The sequence below is a fragment of the Hypanus sabinus genome, chromosome 1, assembly GCF_030144855.1.
Source record: "Hypanus sabinus isolate sHypSab1 chromosome 1, sHypSab1.hap1, whole genome shotgun sequence".
Taxonomy (NCBI): Eukaryota; Metazoa; Chordata; class Chondrichthyes; order Myliobatiformes; family Dasyatidae; genus Hypanus; species Hypanus sabinus.
In genome coordinates this window covers 38,036,998-38,055,710 of record NC_082706.1, presented here as the reverse complement: position 1 = coordinate 38,055,710, position 18,713 = coordinate 38,036,998, and the positions used below count along the sequence as shown (strand labels likewise).

General features: G+C 42.3%; 1 long non-coding RNA gene across 1 annotated transcript in view; it reads right to left on the bottom strand.

Moving 5' to 3' along the window:
* LOC132393134 (uncharacterized) overlaps positions 1–18,713 on the bottom strand; it is a 108,319-nt gene that overhangs the window by 42,166 nt on the left and 47,440 nt on the right. Inside the window, exon 2 of the long non-coding RNA XR_009511763.1 lies at positions 11,065–11,179. This is a non-coding gene — a long non-coding RNA (uncharacterized LOC132393134). The remainder of the gene's footprint in view (positions 1–11,064; positions 11,180–18,713) is intronic.

Here is an 18,713-nt window from a genome sequence, read left to right as displayed (position 1 = left end):
ATAAATATACAAGTTCTCACTCAGCAGGATGAACAAATATTACACACCAACTCCCACAGATCCTGAATAAATATGAAAGCAGCTTCTAAAAAGCAAAAAAAAACATAATAGCAAGTGTTAGAGACTTCAACACCCAATCAGAAACGAGGATAGCAGAATAAAGGGCCGAACGAAGATTAAAGTTTGACAGCAAGGATTCATTATAAAAGTTTTAAATTGAGATCAGGCCAATGTGACTATGCTGAGAAATTATTTACGAAAGGCAAATTAGAAACAATAACTCTAATGTAAATTAGTGCCAAACTTGGAGGAGACAAACATTGGGGAGGGACTGAGGATTCACCACATACAATCTCTTCCAAAGGGGGTATCCCTGATTGATTATCATGGATATCAAGAAGCATGGCATAAGACGAAGAAGGGAAGCTTTATGGCAAATACTGAGAACTCAAAGCTGCAGAAGATTTTGTGGAGTATAGAAGATACAGAGATGAAAGGAAAAAAGAAAATCAGTAAGGCAAAAGGGTTCTTGAAAAAGATATTTCCAGGTAAAAAGGCATGAAAGCCTTTCAGGTTTCACTGTAACTTTTGTAAAAGGGAAGATAACAAAAGAAAGAGGAGCACCATTAAGGACTAAAACGGTAGCTTGAGTGCGTAGGCAGAAGACCTACATTATATCTCATTGGAATCATAGTCGTACAGCAGGAATGAGGTCAGCAGGGTAGATAGTGAGAGACCTTTCCCCTGGCAGAGCAATTCATAACCAGGGGGTCTGAAGAAAGGAACTAGAGGGTTAGTATGCAGCTGAGGAAGAACTGCATGCTAAAGACTGAAATTTGGACTGCACTGTTGAGGAACTGGTGGAGGCAGGGATGTCATAACATTTAAGCATTTCACTTGAAATGCCATGGCACAGAAGGCAACAGACTAATTCCTGGAAAATAGGATTAGTTCAGAAAGTTACTCAAGCTAATTATTTGGAAGAGCTTAATATAATCAAAAGAAATCAATGATTTCATGAAGGGCAAAGAACATTTGATAAATTTGCTTAAGTTCTTTGAGGGCATAGCAAGCAGAATCCACAGAGGAGAACCAGCAGCATGCTGTATTTGGATTTGACAAGGAGTTACAGAAACTCATGCACCAGTCTTGTGGTATTGGAGGAAGAATGCTATCATGGATTGAAAACTGGCTACCAGATAGAAAAAGGAAATTTGCAATAAATCAGATCCTCAAGTCCAGCAACACCGGTGTGAATATTTTCTACACTCATTCAAGTTTTCTTATATTTTTCCTGTAGGTAGGTGACCAGAACTGCGCACTGCATTCCAAATCTGACCTCACCTACATCTTATACAACTTCAAGCTCAACATCCCATCTCATGTACTCAATGCCTTGACTTATGAATGCAAATATGCCAAGATTCAAGATTGTTTAATGTCCGAGCCCACTAATCTGTACCATTGTCTCCTCTGAATATCTGCCGATATCTCACAGCGCTTTTTGGTGTTTTCTGCAAGTTACTGTGCAGAATTCAGATCACAGTGTGAAGCCATAAAGTGCAGTGTTTTTGACACTTTCATTAACTGCAGTTACAAATCTCCTAATTTGAAATTAGAAAGAAAAAGAGGGGTCACACGATGTTGCCAAAAAAATCAGATTAATGTAAATCTGAAGGCATTTTATAAGTATATTAAGGGCAAAAGAATAATCTGTGAAAGGGAAGGGCCCATTAGGAACAGAAGAGGCTGACATATCTTCCCCAATGCTGTCAGAGTTCTGGACCAATTGCCTATTTTACATTGCCTTCTCTGTGGTGCTGCCATACTCCCATACTCACCTCTTAGTTATTCCTTTATTGTCACTTCAGTTTTTCATTCAGTACTACATTACTTTGCATTGCAATCTTTTCACCATCCTGCTCATCATTGTGTTTAATACTGCCATGTATTGATTACTGCTGGGTAACCATTACCATCATGTATACTCTGTGAACAGACACAAGCAAGGACTGTCATTGTACCCGATGTACGTGTCACTAAAGTACTCTGAATCCAAAGAGTCAATCTGTGTGTTTGTATAGGCAGGTCCTACTTTTGTCTGTATTCTCAAAGGGATTGCACTTTCTAGCTGTGGACTCAGTGAAAGGGAAGGTGAATTCCTAGTGCTAGTCTCCATAAATAGAGGGACTCAGTGACTTAAAGGTAGATAAATTCTCAGGGACAGATGAGATATATTCCCAGCTGCCATGGGAGGCAAAGGAAGAGATTGCTGGGGATCTCGCTGAGATTTTTAAATCTTCATTGAACACGAGAAGTACCAGGTTACTGGAGAACAGCAAATTAGCTCCTTTTTCAAAAAGGACAGCAGGGAAGTGCCTGGCACAGACAGATCTGTGAGCCCAGCATCAGGATTAGGGAAGTTATTGGGCAAAATTCCGCAGGACAGGATTTATGACCACTTGGGAAGGCAGGGACCAATCACAGCTAACCAGCATGGCTTTGGATCCTGTCTGACCAGCTCGACTGAATCCTTTGAGGAGATAACAAAGTGAAGCTGGAGCAGCTGATGTCATTTACATGGCCTTGAGGGAAGTCTTTAATAAGGTCTCACATGGGAGATTGATCCAACAGATTGGGGAACAAAGTCAAGTTAATAAATTGAATCCAGAAATGGCCTGGCGATAGGAGACAGAGCGTGCTCTGTGATTGGATGCCTGTGACTAGTGGAATTCCATGTTGGGTCCCCTGCTGTTTGTAACATACATGACTGATTTGATGTGGCTGTGGAAGCGGGAGGCTTGATTAGGAGGTTTGAAGATGACACAAAAAAACTAGTGCGGTTATTGACGGGGTTGTCTTAGGACACATGGTGACATTGATGTGTTGGTGAAGTGGGTTGAGAAATGCTAGTTGGTGTTTAATCCTGATGAACGCGAGATGATTCACTTTAAGAATACTAATGATACCCCACAAATAGTAAGAGTCCTGTGGAGTACAGAGAAACAGAGGGATTTTGGTGTACAAATCCAATGATTCTGGAAGTTGACAGCACAAATAGATAACATGGTTACAAAAGCATATGGGATACTAGCCTTCATTAGTCAAGAATTTGAACACCAGAGCAAAGGGGTTGTGTTTCATCTTTCTAAAGCATTAGTCAGACTCAGTTTGTATTCTACATGCAGTTCTGGTCAACGCACTATAGATGTGATGGCACTGGAGAGGTTGCCTTCACATCTTTTTATTTTATTGAGATACAACGTGGAATAGGTCCTTCTGGCCATTCAAACCACGCCGCCCAGCAATCCCCTGAATTAATCCTAGCCTAATCACCAAACAATTTTATGATGACTGATTAGCCGACAACCGGTTCATCATTAGACTGTGGGAGAAAACCGGAGCTCCCGGAGGGAACCCATGCAGTCATGAGGAGAATGTACAAACTCCCTACAGGCAGTGGTGGGAATTGAATCCTAGTTGTCAGTACAGTAAAACATTGTGCTAACCACTACGCTACCATGCCGTCCTAATTGAAACGGAAACAAAACAAAGAAATGCAAACCAGTAGAATTCAAACGTCAACTGAAGGGGTAGCCAATCAGGTCTGAGGCAAGCAAATGGGCGGCTATATAAACAGGAGCACTCGCAGAGAGAAACCCGAACAACTACGCACTGAGGATGTCACCTCAACTGCTGATGACACATCTGAAAGTTCGGTGAACACCACAACATCAGATAGGAAGAAGCTGTTCCTAAAACTTTGAGAGTGAGTCTTCAGGTTCATGTATCATCTCTCTAATGGTAGTGGTAGACTGCAGGCAATTTTACCATATTTTGGAGGTGAATAAAACTAGAGCACATAGGGTTACAGATAAGGGTGAGAGACTTGAGGCTTTCCAACTATAGAGTGGGGAGTACATGGAAGACAAGAGCTTGAGAGAGTGATGGAAGCAGATATAGTGACTGCTCTTAAGAAGGGTCAGGATGAGCACTTGAGTACTACTCTCACCTTCTAGCATTCATCCCAACCAGAGAAGGCTCTGGGCCAGGTGCTGGAGGATGGGATTAGTGAAATGGGTACTTTCAGGACAGTGTGGATGTGGTGAGACAAATGGTCTGTTTCTATGGTGTATGACTCCACAACAATGAGGATTCCTGAATTCCAACTATCTGCTCAGCACTGGAGATTCTTGCGGTACCTAAAACTCCTGCCCTGCAATGTGGGCAGTGAAACTACTGGTAGCTCTTCTCTAACCCAAACCTATCCCAAACCACTTTATTGTCATATTGTAGATGTGACATCCCATAGCTTCTCACTGGACTACAGGAAAGCAGGGATCCATAATAAGATGTTGTTGGATACATCAGGTATCCGAACTCTTTCATCAACTCAGGAAGGTCTGAGTAATTCCAGGATAACTGGAATATTCCCAGGAGGGGATTCATTGAGATGTCCCAAGTGCAGCCAATAGCAGGCACACACATGCTATTGATCATAGCTGTCCAGTGATCAGCCTGTGTTTTGGACCTGTCTCACTGATGCCATCTGCTGTTTAACCACTAACAAAGCGTTCTTTTCTCTTTGTCACTTTCCTGAAAAGTCCTGCAGGTTTTAATATAGGGGAACAAACAAAAGCTATCAAACAAAACTTTAAAACGGGAAACATTTCATTGCCATACTCTTGGTTCCCGCATCTTACTGGAGACTTCAATCGATTGCAATTCTGCTTGACTGTGCTTCTTGCTGGAGCCAGTTCACTTCCCAAACGCTTTTCAGGGGTTGAGTAGGATCAGAGCTTTAAGTATTTTTTCATCTTCTGGTCTGGCCTCAATTGCTAGTCTTTCCAAGCAATAATGTTCAACCATTTTCTGTACTTGTGCTCTTCTCCTTTTGTTTCTCAGCCTGCTTCTTATTTTTATTTTTTACAGCACATTAACAGAACCTTCTGGTCCAATGACCCCATGCCATTCAAATACACCCTTGTGAATAATTAACCTACTAACCTAACAGTTGGAATGTAAGAGAAAGCCAGAGCACCTGGAGGAAACCCACATGGTCATAGGGAAATGTACAAATATCAGTGGAGGAATTGAACTAGGGTTACAGATACTGTAATAGCATGACATCTGCTGCTAAGCTATCTTTCTTCACCAGGCCTGTTACTCAGGGTTCAGGGCTGCATCCTCTGACAACTACCCCAACAAAACCACCTCCAGTTGATTCACTCCTTTTGTTTGCACAGTTCCACCATATCTTCATGTAATGAAGACCCATGCCCACATGCAGGAATATCTCCTCAAAATTCAGGCTAATAAGTGAAAAGTAATAAATGGCCTACAAGCTGCAAGTGGCAACCATCTCCAGTAAAAAAGAGAGAGAGAGAGAGAGAGAGAGAGAGAATCTAACTATCTTTCATTGACATTACTACTGCCGATTTCCCCAGCACTAATATCTTAGAGGTGTATAAGATGATGAGAGGCAGTAATTGTGTGGATAGCCAGAGGCTTTCTCGCAGGGCTGAAATGGCTAAGACGAGGGGGCACAGTTTTAAGGTGCTTGGACGTAGGCAGAAGAGGGATGTCAGGGGTAAGTTTTTCACAAAGAGAGTGGTGGGTGCATGGAATGCTCTGCCAGCAAAGAAGGTAGAGGCGGATACAATAGGGTCTTTTAAGGGACTCTTAGATAAATACATGGAGCTTAGAAAAACAGAGGGCTATGTGCCAGGGAAATTCTCAGCAGTTTCTAGAGTAGGTTACATGGTCAGCACAACATTGTGGGCCAACGGACCTGTAATGTGCTATAGATCTCTATGTTCTATGTTCTGTGTAACCGCTGACCAGTAATTTAATTCAATCTGCCAAAGAGAAGGCGGCAAAAGTACTGCAGAGTCACCTCTGATTAATAACTCGACATGTGATTCCCCAAAGTGTTTTAACACAGAACACTGAGGACATAACATGGAACAGTACAGCACAATACAAGCCTTTCACCAATCCTGTTGTGCTGACCAATCTAATGCTTCCGTCCTACACAGTCCTCCAGTTTTCTTTAATTCTTGTGCCCATCTAAGGGTCACTTAAAAGCCCCTAATGTATCTGCCTCTACTCCCACCTCTTCCACACAGTAAGTTTGCAAATGACATGAAAGTTGGTGTCATGGACACATAGAAAGTTATCATAGGTTACAATGGGATATAACCCTCCGTGTAAAAAAAACACTTGTTCTGTCATCCTCCCTGTACTTTCCTCCAATCACCTTAAAATTATGCCCCCTCATAATAAGAAATTCTGTCTTGGGAAAATGTATCTGACCCCTCAATCAAGCCAGCTCTGATCCTCCTTCACTTCAAAGAGGAAAGCCCTAGTTCGCTCAGCCTAGCCTCATTTAGCATGCTCTCTGATCCAGGCAACATCCTGGTAAATATTCTCTGCACTCTCTACAAATCTTCCACATCCTTCTTATACTGAGGAGACTAGAATTGAACACAATACTCCAATTGTAGACTAACTAAAGTTCTATAGAGCTACAACATGAACTCAATCCTTCCAATAATGAAGGCCAACACACCATATGCCTTCTTAACCACCCTACCAACTTGCATCGCATGTTTGAGGGATCCATGGACCTGGATCCCAAGATCCTTGTGCTCGTCACACTCCTAAGAAACCTACCATTAACTTTATATTCTGCTTTCAGGCCCAAGCTTCCAAAGTGCATCACTTCAGTTTTCCAGAATGAACTCCATCTACCACTTCCCAGCCCAGCTCTGCCTCCTATCAACATCCCATTGTAACCCATGATAACTTTCTACAGTATCCATGACAACAACCTTCACGTCATCTGCAAACTTACTAACCATTTCCCTCATTCAAGTCTTCTATTAAAAGAACAAAGAGCAGGATCCCAGAATAGATCCCTGCAGAACATCACTGTTCACAGATCCACAGGCAGAATACACTCTATCTCCTACCACCTTCTGTCTTCTGTGGGCAAGCGAATTCTGAATCCACACAGCAAAGTTTGGTTCACCCTTTCCCTGTCTCAGTGGAACAAACTAGTATGGCCTCTCTTCCAGTTACTCTATCTACATTTTGTGACAGGAATCCATCATTTTACACCTGTCCAAAATCTACCATCCAATCTTCTCCTCAGTGTTTCTGTTCATGTTGGGGATGTCGATAGAATTGTCAGAATAGTGATTGCTCCCTTCCTGCTCCTGACTTCCACCCCATTAATACTGACTCAGTAGACTATCCCTCCATGATGTTCTCCCTTTCTGTAGCCCTGATTAGTAATGCAACTCCCCCACCTCTTTTACCTCCCTCCCTGCCCCTTGTGAAACATCTAAACCATGGAACATCCATGCTCTAGGTTCATCAGCCTCATTCCTGATCCTTCGTGAATTAAAATAGACACATTTCAACCTATCCAACTGACTGCAGTTATGCCCTATCAACTGCCTATCCTCCTTCACAGTCTCTCTGTAAATTGTATCTACCTGCATACCAACTGCCCATCCTCGCACCTGTCACTCTGGCTCCCACCCCTTGCCACCCTAGTTTCAATCTTCCCTAACAGTTCTAAAGTACCTGCCCCCTCAAGTTCAAGTTTAACCCGTCACTTTTGTACAGGCCTTATCTTCCCCAGAAGAGATCCCAATAATCCACAAATCTGAAACCCTGTCCTCTGCACCAGTTCCTCAGCCACACATCCAACTGCCATGTTCTTATCCTCACTGGCACATGGCACAGGCAGCAATCCAGAGATTACTGCCCTTGTGGTCTGGCTTTCTAGCTACCTGTCTAACTCCTTATATTCTCTCTTCAGAACTTCATCCCTTTTACTACCTATGTCATTGGTACTAATACAGTGCCTACAAAAAGTATTCCCCCTCCCCGGAAGTTCTTATGTTTTATTATTTTACATTGAATCACAGTGGATTTAATTTGGCTTTTTTGACAGTGATCAACAGAAAAAAACTCTTTGATGTCAAAGTAAAAACAGATTTCTACAAAGTGATCTAAATTAATTACAAATATAACATACAAAATAATTGCGTAAGTATTCACCCCCTTTAATATGACACACCAAATCATCACTGGTGCAGCCAATTGGTTTTAAAAGTTACATAACTAGTTAAATGGAGATCTGTTTTTGGGGAGTGTGCAGTCAAGGTATTTCAACTGATTGAAGTAAAAATAGACCTGTATCTGAAAGGTCCAATTGCTGGTGAGTCAGTGTCCTGGTAAAATCTACACCATGTACACAAAAGAACACTCCAAGCAACTTCGCAAAAAAGCCTATTGAAAAGCACAAGTCAGAAGATGGACACAAGAAAATTTCCAAGTCACTGAATATCCCTTAGAATATAGTTAAGTCAATTATCAAGAAATGGAAAGAATATGGCACAGCTGTAAATCTGTCGAGAGCAGGCCATCCTCAAAACTGAGTGACCATACAAGAAGGGGACTAGTGAGGGAGGCCACCAAGAGACCCATGACAACTCTAGAAGAGTTACAAGCTCAGTGGCTGAGATGGGAGAGACTGCACATACAACAACTGTTGCGCGAGTGCTTCACCAGTCGCAGTTTTATGGAAGAGTGGCAAAGAGAGAGACACTCACATGGAATCTCAGCTAGAGTTTGCCAGAAGGCATGTGGGAGACTCTGAAGTCAGCTGGAAGAAGGTTCTATGGTCTGATGAAACCAAAACTGAGCTTTTTGGCCATCAGACTAAATGCTATGTTTAGCATAAACCAAACACCACACATAATCAAAAACACACCTTCCCTGCCATGAATCATGGTGATGGCTGCATCATGCTGTGGGATTGCTTCACTGCAGCAGGCCCTGGAGGGCTTGTGAAGGTAGAGGGCAAAATGAATGCAGCAAAATGCAGGGAAATCCTGGAAGGAAAACCTGATGCAGTCTCGCAAGAGAACTGCGACTTGGGAAAAGATTTGTTTTCCAGCAAGACAATGACCCCAAGCATAAAGTCAAAACTACACAGGAATGGGCTAAAAAAAACTTTAACCACGTAAAGTTAATGTCCTGGAGTAGCCAAGTCAGAGTCCAGACCTGAATCCAATTGAGAAGTTGTGGCTGGCTTTGAAAAGGGGTGATCGGTCACTATCCCTATGCAATCTGACAGAGCTTGAGCAGTTTTGTAAAGAAGGAAGGGGAAATATTGCAGTGTCCAGATGTGCAAAGCTGATAGAGACCGATCCACACAGACTCAAGGCTGTAATGGCTGCCAAAGGTGCATCTACTAAATACTGATTTGGAGGGGGTGAGTACCTATGCGATCAATTATTTGGTGTTTTATATTTGTAATTAATTTAGATCACTTTGTAGAGATCTGTTTTCACTTTGACACGAAAGACTTTTTCCATTGATCACTGTCAAAAAAGCCAAATTAAATCCACTGTGATTCAATGATGTAAAACAATAAAACATGTAAACTTCCAAAGAGGATGAATAGTTTTTATAGCCTCTGTATGAATCATGACTTTCGGCTGCTCCTACTCCCCATTAAAAATGCTCTGGACCCAATCTCAGATTGACCCTGGCACCTGGGAGTCTCTTTCATACCCATACAGTCTCCTGCTTGTTTCTCTAACTACTGAATCCCCTATCTCTACCACTCTCCACTCCTCAACCCTTCCCTTCTGAGCTATGGAGCCACACACTGCCAGAGGCCTGGCTGTCCCCTCAACAGTATACTAAGTGGGATTTTTGTTATTCAGAGGAATAGCCAACGAAGTACTCTGCACTGTCTGCCTATTGCCTTTACCTCTCCTGACAGTCCACCCAGCTACCTGCCTTCTGCAACTAAGGTGTGACTATCTCCCTTTAGCTCCTACCTGCTACCTCTTCATTCTCCCGAATGAACTGAAGGTCATCCTACTCATCTCAGTTCTCTAGCATGGTCTGTAAGGAGCTGCACCTAAATGAACTTCTCGCAGATGTAACTATCAGGGATACCGTACTTCATTCTCGTTACTCTAGCTAGGCACTAATAAAGAAGAGAAACCCTAGCTTCTGTGTCTTCTCACAATAGCCTCTTGAGCCAAAGTCTCAGTTCCCCACTTCAACGACATCTGGTCCCATAACAGCTGCTCCGCTGAAACCTAACTTTTCGATCCTCGCAAAGTGTCTAATAACCCAATCTCAAATTCTGCAGAAATTTCCAACAGAGCCCACTCCTTTTTTAAAATCTGGAGTGTACTTTCCACAACTAACTGTCCCGCAATTTCAAGCTCTGCTGAAAGTCCCAAACAGGCCCTGATTGCTTTTTAAATCTGTTACGTACACTCCATAAGTAACTGCCCCATGATGTCAAGCTTCACAGAAAGTCCTAACTGGCTGCACACACTGTTTAAGTCTATCAGAACTCTCCACAAGTCACTGTCCCATGATCTCAAACTCCACAGAAGGACCAAACAGGCACCACTTGCTCTAAATCTGGCACACACTCTGCACAAGAAACTGTCCCGCAGTCTCAAGCTTTGCATAAAGTTTTAACCACGTAAAATACACAAATGGTGGAATGCCCTCCACTTGCCTGACAGAGTGCAGAATTAGCAATACTCAATGTTTAATACCCTCCAGGATAAAATAATCCATTTGGCCAAGCCTCTACCTGGAACAGTCACTGTCTCCAGCAGTGGCATATATTGGTTGTAGTGTGAGCAACTACAAGATGAGCTTCTGCAAGCCAGCAAGTTGTCTTAGTTTTCTTCAATAGTATTAGAACAAAGGCAGCAGACTCACAGGAAGAACACCCACCAGTTTCCCTTCCAAGACACAGGCACATCTGAGACAGCATTCATTCATTGTCAGTAGGCACAGAGACACCAATGGCCCAAAGATCCTCACCACCATCTAATGAAAGGTAATGAATCTTGGTCTTGCCAATGTGGCTCACTTCACACACATAAGTGAGAAAAAGACTTAGAATTTCATGGCATCGAGACTAAACAACTTACTCAATTCAGCTCTGGACACTTGCATTCTACAGATTTCCCACTAGGACTGGACCCGCACAGCACTGGCACGTACCTTTGTAATGGCCAGTCCTTTCTGAGCCAGATATTCATGCAGCTCCGTTGCGAGAGTGTTAATTGGCACGGCATCAACTGTTCTTGCTGAGAAGCTGTTCCACATATCCAGTACTCTGGGGGGAAATCAAAATTTAATAGTTTTTCCTTAAAAAAACACAATTTTAACATTACTGATGTAGTTGGTGCAGTCTTATAAAACCCACACTCAAGGTTATTGATAGTAAAGGTATTAAGGGATAATGGCCAAATGCAGGCAAAAGAAACGAGCTCAGGAAGGCACCTTGTTTGGGTTGGATGAATAGGGCAGAAGGGCTTGTCCATGTGTGATACAACTCTGTGACTCTCTGGCTACGACTATGACAAATCCCCACTAGCCGATGCACCAATACAGCCTCAACATCCCAGTAGCCCTCTTTCACAGTAGGCAGTGAGTGCAGATGGCCGAGTATCGACCCAGCACAGACACCAATTCTCAACAGACTGCTCTTGAAGCACCAATGTCTGATGTCAAGATGGAAGAAAAGCAAGAAGAGGAAGAAACTGAGCCAGAAATTGTAGAGCTAAAACAAGAAATTAAACAAGAGATTTCCCTTTAGAGCCTTCTTTATTTTAACCCATCTACGTGAGCGCCACAGTGATGCTATTACATTTTGGGCTATCGAAGTTTGGAGTTCAGTTCTGGCATCTTCTGCAAGGAGCCCGTACACGCGGGTTTCCTCCGGGTGCTCCGGTTTCCTCCCATGGTTGAAGGACGTACTGGTTAGTAGTTTAATCGGTTATTGCAAAATATCCTGTGATTCGGCTAGGGTTAAACAGGTGGGTTGCTGGGTGGTGTGGATCACTAAGCTGGAAGGGCCTGTTCTGCCCTGAACCTCTAAAGAAATAAATAAACAAATAAAATATAGCCTTCTGCTTCTTTCTCTAATATTCTGGCCTGTCTTCACCAGAAAAACATTCAAGATTGGCTTGATATGAAACATCTTATGGCAGCTAGTTTTGATCTACTCCCCAAAAAAGAACGTAGAGAACAATCATAGTTCAGCCAGGGACAGGCACATTATATCTGCACTAATCTACACAAATCCCACCTGCCTGCACATGGTCAGTATTCCTCTATTCCCTACCTGCCTCTCAAACTTTGCCATTGTATCTGTCTCTGCCACTTCCCTTAGCAGTGCATTCTGGGCACCTACCAGTCACTGTTTAAAATAATTTCTCTCACAAATCTCCTTTAAGCAATGCCCCTCTTACCTTAAACCCATTCCCTCTAGTATTTGACATTTCAACCCTGAGAACAGGACTGTACCTACCCAAGTTTGTCCAACCTGCTCTCACACCTCATAGAGTCGTAGAGCTTGGAAACAGGTACTTGGACCCACTTCATCCATGCCGACTAGATTTCCACCTAATCTAGTCCCTTTGCCTGTGTTTGGCCCATATTCCTATAAACCTTTCCTATCAAGCTATCTGTCCAAATGCCTTTTAAACGTTGTTAACATAGCTGCCTCAAGCACTTCCTCGGACAGCTCATTCCATATACTGACGAGTCTCTGGGTGAAAAAAAATTGTTCCTTGATTTTCTATCAAATCTTTCCTCTCACACCTTAAATCTATGCCCTCAACATTACATCCTTGTTTTGATATTCTAATCCTGTCAACTAAGGGAAAAGACTGTGTGCAATCACCCTGTCTATCCCCAATACTCCAATCCAGGTAAGGCCCTCACATACCATTTCTTCATTTCTCCTCTCCAAAAATCCTTTTACATCAAAGTCACATTTTGTAATAGTATGTGATGATATTATTACTTTCATTATGCATCACTTTGCCCTTATTTGCAATAATTTCTCCAAATAAGTATCCATCTTGGAAACGTATAAATCATCCAAAATGGTTGACTAACTCCAGCCATACTGAGAGGCCTAAACTGTCTGGCTCCTAGATGACATCAATGTAAAATTACAATACAGTCAACACCAATATAGTTGAATCAAGTCACATGGCTCAGAAGCAATTCGGAATGGCATTAAACGCTGATATAGAATGCAACATTTAAATACTGCAGAAGAACTATATTTTTCAAACCACCTTCTTCTCCTTGTTTGGAAGTTCCTCTATTCAATAATGAAGTTTCATACAGACATACAAACATTCAAACTAGGAGCAGGAGTAAGACACCTGTCCCCTCAAGTATACTCCAGCAAAGTTTTAGAGTCATATACCACAACAATACAGAAACAGGCCTTTCAACCCATCTAGTCCATGCCAGCCCTAGTGCCACCTAGCGGTACCTGGAACGTAGCTCTATATATCCCTCTCACCTATGCACCTGTCCAAACTTCTCTTAAATTTTACCATTGACCTCACTTCTAATATTTCTGCTGGCAGCTCAAGCCACACTTGCACCGAGTGAAGAAGATTCCCCTCAAAATATTTCACCTTCACCCAACCTATGACCTCTAGCTTAGTCTCACCTAACCTGAGAGTGATAAAGCCTGCACACTTCACCCTATCTATACCCCTCATAATTCTGTATACCTCTGTAAGATCTCCCCTCATTCTCCTATGCTCCAAGGAATAAAGTCCCAACCTATTCAACCTTTCCCGATGACTCAAGTCCTCATGTCACGACAAGATCCTCGCAAATACTCTCTGCACTCTTTCAAACATTGATATCTTTTCTGTAAGTAGGAGACCAGCACTGCACATTGTACTCCACATTTGGCCTCACCAATGTCTTATACAAAACTTCCAACATAATGTCCAGCACTTGACTCAATACTCAGAAGGCCAATATGCTGTTATACCAGTTAGATGGTCAATGATCATGGCCGATTCTGAGGTAACTCCTGCCTACCCAGGAAAACTCACCAGCTTGAAGCCAAACCATTTTTCAGAGATGGAATGGGAATGAAATATCTTGGATACACGTGTAGATGATAGGTGATCACAGGGAATTTGCCATGAGCTCAAAGAAAAGCACACAAAGAAAATTCTTAGTAACAGCACCAAGAGTACATGAGGCAATGAGAACAATGAGAACTTTTAACCCACAGTGCAACAGGATCAAAGAGCTTCACATTATTGTGAAGAAGCTTGGAGAAAGTCACAAACTTCCTCCTCAACACGTGAGAAATCCTGTCAACTCAGCTAAGTCATTTCTGGATGAGATTGCCTCAACCGTTCAGGTGTCAACCAGAGGACAGTGTCTCTAAAACACTGGAAGACCATTAGATTCAGGATTCAGATTCATTTATTTATCACACGTGCATCAAAAAATACACTGAAAAGCGTTAACAACCAACAGAGCAGCATGCAAATGTCATCACAGTTTTGGCAGCAACATAGCGTGGCTACAATGCTCAGCGGAACAACACAGGTAGCAACAGCAACCCGCGCACCCGTGTACGCACACACTCAATCAGTCGGCTATCCTGTCCTCCAGCAGATGCATAGATTCGTAGACACTGAGGCCTTCAACTTCCCCAGTGGGCTCACAGACTCACAGAGCCAGGGTGTTGGCCATCGGGCTGATCCTCAAAATCAATACTTTGTTGCCATGCTCAGAATCAGTGTGAGGCAGTAGTCCCAAGGTTACTTCACACAAGGGACAGCATTGTTAATCAGGCCCATCTCCTCCTCAAACTCTAAAGCAAACACCAATGATGGTAGGTTTCTACGAGAATCTGTTTATTGCCAATCCAGTCTTTGAAATGCAAGTAAAAAGATACAGAAGAGACTGTATGGATCCTCTAGCCTTCTCTGTCAAGGACCTCTATAAAGGCCCAGACTGATCTGATCTTGGCCTCAACTTCATTTAGAAACATAAACTAAAGAAATATTCTAACTGTCATCGTACTAAATAAATTTTTATATAAAAGTACAGAATGAAGAGATAATTTTATTCTCTGGAGTATAAAAATAAATTCTTCTGTTCAGGTACTCTACCTACAAAATGAAATTTGTTTGCTCTGGAGTAGTTCTATTACAGTTTATACTTGATCAATGAGAGCACAACTAAACCAAGGACCTTCTTTTACAAAGTAAAGTTATTAATCATTTTATGATCTTTGAAACTTATGATCATATCTGAATGATGTTCAAGTAGGACCTCATGTACTTAGTAATCATTCTCTACTATTATCGTGTAAAGTCGAGAACATGTTACAACTGTTGGATTGGATACATTATCCAATAGGATGGATTGATGGAAAACAAAATACTCTATAATTTGAAGAGTTTACATTGTTCTGCCCTAACTCCATGATTTACAAAAAAGAAGGTGATATTCTCCAAGTCCTGCCTCCTTCCAAACTTCCGCATATCGGAAAAATATCGGGATACCTCATGGAATGAAGAGCGCGTACCGTGCTGCACTGTTCTCTCTTCAACACTATTTAGGAAGCACAGCCTAAAGAAACAGTGGGAGCAGTTTCAGTCATATCTTTCCAAACTGAATTGCATAAGTATCTGAAGGAAAATTAAAATGCAGGACTAATGCAAAAGAGGATACAAAAGCTTACAATCATACATAAAGCCACCTGAGCTAGAATAAGCTGAATGATTACATAAAACATGGAACAGTACAGGCCCTTTGGCCCATGATGTTGTGCCTATCATATAACCTACTCTAAGACTCCTCCTACATAGCCCACCATTTTTTTATCATCCATGTGCCTATCTAAGAGGTTCTTAAATGTCTCTAATATATCTCCCTCTACTAATGCTCCTGGCAGGGTGTTCTCCACACCCACTACTCTCTATGTAAAAAAACTTGCCTCTGACATCTCCCCCCCCCCCCAACCTTTCCTCCAATCACTTTAAAATTACACCCCCTCGTATTAGTCATGTCTGATGTGGGAAAAAAAGTCTCTGGTGATCCACTCAATCTGTGCTTTTTTTATCATCTTGTACACCTCTAACAAGTCATCTCTCATTTTCCTTCCCTTCAAAGAGAAAAAAAAAGCCCTAACTGGCTCAACCTATGAAATGCTCTCTAGTCCAGGCAGTTCCCTGCTAAATCTCCACTTCACCCTCTTCCACATACTCCCTGTAATGAGGCAACAAGATGTGAACATAATATTCCAAATGTGGTCTAACCAGGGTTTTACAAAACTGCAACATTACCTCATGTTTCTCGAACTCAGTCCTCTAACTAATGAAGGGCAACACACTATATGCCTTCTTAAATACCCTATCAACTTGTGCAGATTAAGAGATCATTAAGGGATCTATGGATGTGGAGCCCAGGACCCCTCTGTTTCTCCACACTCCTCAGAATCCTGCCATTAACCCTGTATTCTGCCTTCAAATTTGACCTTTCAAAGTGGGTCCCTTTACTCTTTTCTCCATCTGCCATTTCTCAGCCCAGCTTTGCATCTTGTCAATGTCCTGACAACCCCACCAACCTTCATGTCATCTGCAAAGTTACTAACCAACACTTTCACTTCCTCATCCAAGTCATTTATAGGAACAAACAGATCCCTGTGGAACACCATTGGTCACTGGCCTCAGGAGGAAAATGCTCCTACCACAGTCATGGTGTAACCATCAGCAAATATTGACACCTCTGATCTAATGCTGACAGAAAGCTGAAGCAACTCAAGAGTTGTGTCCAGGAAACTACCCTGTGGAACTCCTACGGTGAAGGTGTATAGTCGGGATCATTCACTTCCAACAACCACAGCCATCCTCCTTTGTACACAATACAACTCCAGCCATTTTGCTGTCTGCCTTTGATGCCCATGACTGGCAACTTGACGACTCACTGGATCGAAAGCTGCCATGATGTCAAGGCTAATCATGGTCATCTCACCTCTATGACTCAGCTCTGTTCTTCACATCTGCACCAAGCCCATAATAATCACAGGTGAGAAAGTACCACTTTGTAGCAAATAGTATACCTTCCATAACTTTGAATACCTCTATCAGCCTTCTCTGCTCCAAGGAAATTGGACCAGAATTAGTCACTCCTCATATCTGGAACATTCCATCGAAGGCAACACCTGATAAATCTCCTCTGCACTGTCTCCAGTGCAATCATGTCCTTCCTACAGTACAGTAACTAGAAATGAACACAGTACTCCAGCTCTGACCTAACCCCTGGTTAATTAAATTGTATCATAGCCTCCCCATTCTTCAATTCCATGGAAACAAATTCAGTATGCCCTTTTCACCACCTTATACTGCTACCTTAACAGACCTGTGGACTTGGACAGCAAGGACCATGATAATCCACAGGTCTTTGTCAATCACAGTCCCTTAATAAATGCATCACCTTACACTTCACCAGATTAAATTTCATCTGTCAGTACTCTGTCTTTCTTAATTATTGATCCAGATCATTCTGCAGCCTATGGCTAATAACAACACCAACGATTTTTATACTATCTGCAGACTTATTAACCATACTTCCTTAATTCATATCCAAATTGTTAGGGTATGTGACAGACAGCAAGGAATTTTGGTACACCATTGGTCACAGGTTCCAATCCTCTAAGAATCCAAATCCAAAAAGTAATCCTCTGCCATTACCCCATTTCCTATTACCAGGCCAACTTTGGATCTTGTTGAAGTCTGTGAGTTCATCAATTGCATTGCCCTCATCCTTATGGTTTGTTATTTCTTCATAAAACTCACTCAGATTAGACAGGATCTCCCAGCAAAGCTGTACTGACTATCCAAGAACAGTCCTTGCCCTTGCGAGTAATTAATCCTATCCTGCAGAACATTTTTCAATAGCTTCCAAAAGTTATCAAGGTCCTACACAGTAGGTTCATACAGAAAACTGGGATGCATGGGATCCAAAGTGACTTGACTGACTGGATCCAAAATTGACCTACCCATTGATGCACCATCAATAACTCACTCTGAGACGTAAAGGCGAGATATCGGCTTTTATTGACTGGAAGAAGGAACAAGCAGTCAGTGACCACCATACTACATCCTGGAGACTGAGAGGCCGAGCTCAAGCCTTGATCGCCTTTATACAGGGGTCTGTGGGAGGAGCCACAGGAGCAGTCAGCAGGGGGCGTGTCCAGACAAGTATATGTAGTTCACCACACCCATATAAGACAGAGGGTGGTGGCAGTTCATTCTTATTCTGGGTGGAGTTATTTGACTGGTGGTGTTCCACAGGGATCAAACAACCCCTATAGTTTGCCATATTTATAAACAGAATACACAGCCAATATCTTCAATAGGATTGAAATGTCTAGTAGTAATGCATCTAAGGTGATTGGAGGTAAATGCAAAAGAGATGTGTTAAGCAAGCAAGCTTTTAGAAAACTCAAAGAGTGGTGGGGGCCTGGAATGCACTGGCAGTGGTGGTGGTAGATGCAGATAGCATGGGAGCATTTCAGAGACTCTCAGACTCATGAATATGAAGAGGAAGGAGAGATTTGACTGCGTGGAAGAGAGGTTAGAATAATTAAGAATCATTGGTTTAATTAGCTAAACACAAGAGATTAGAGATTAGCTTTATATGGTACATGTACACCGAAACATACAGTGGAATGTGTGGTTTTGCATCAATGAGCAACAATCTAAGAATTGTGCTAGAGCAGCCCACAGATGTTGCCACGCTTCCTGTGCCAACATAATATGCCCACAACTCACTAACCCTAACCAATAACTTTTTGGAATGTG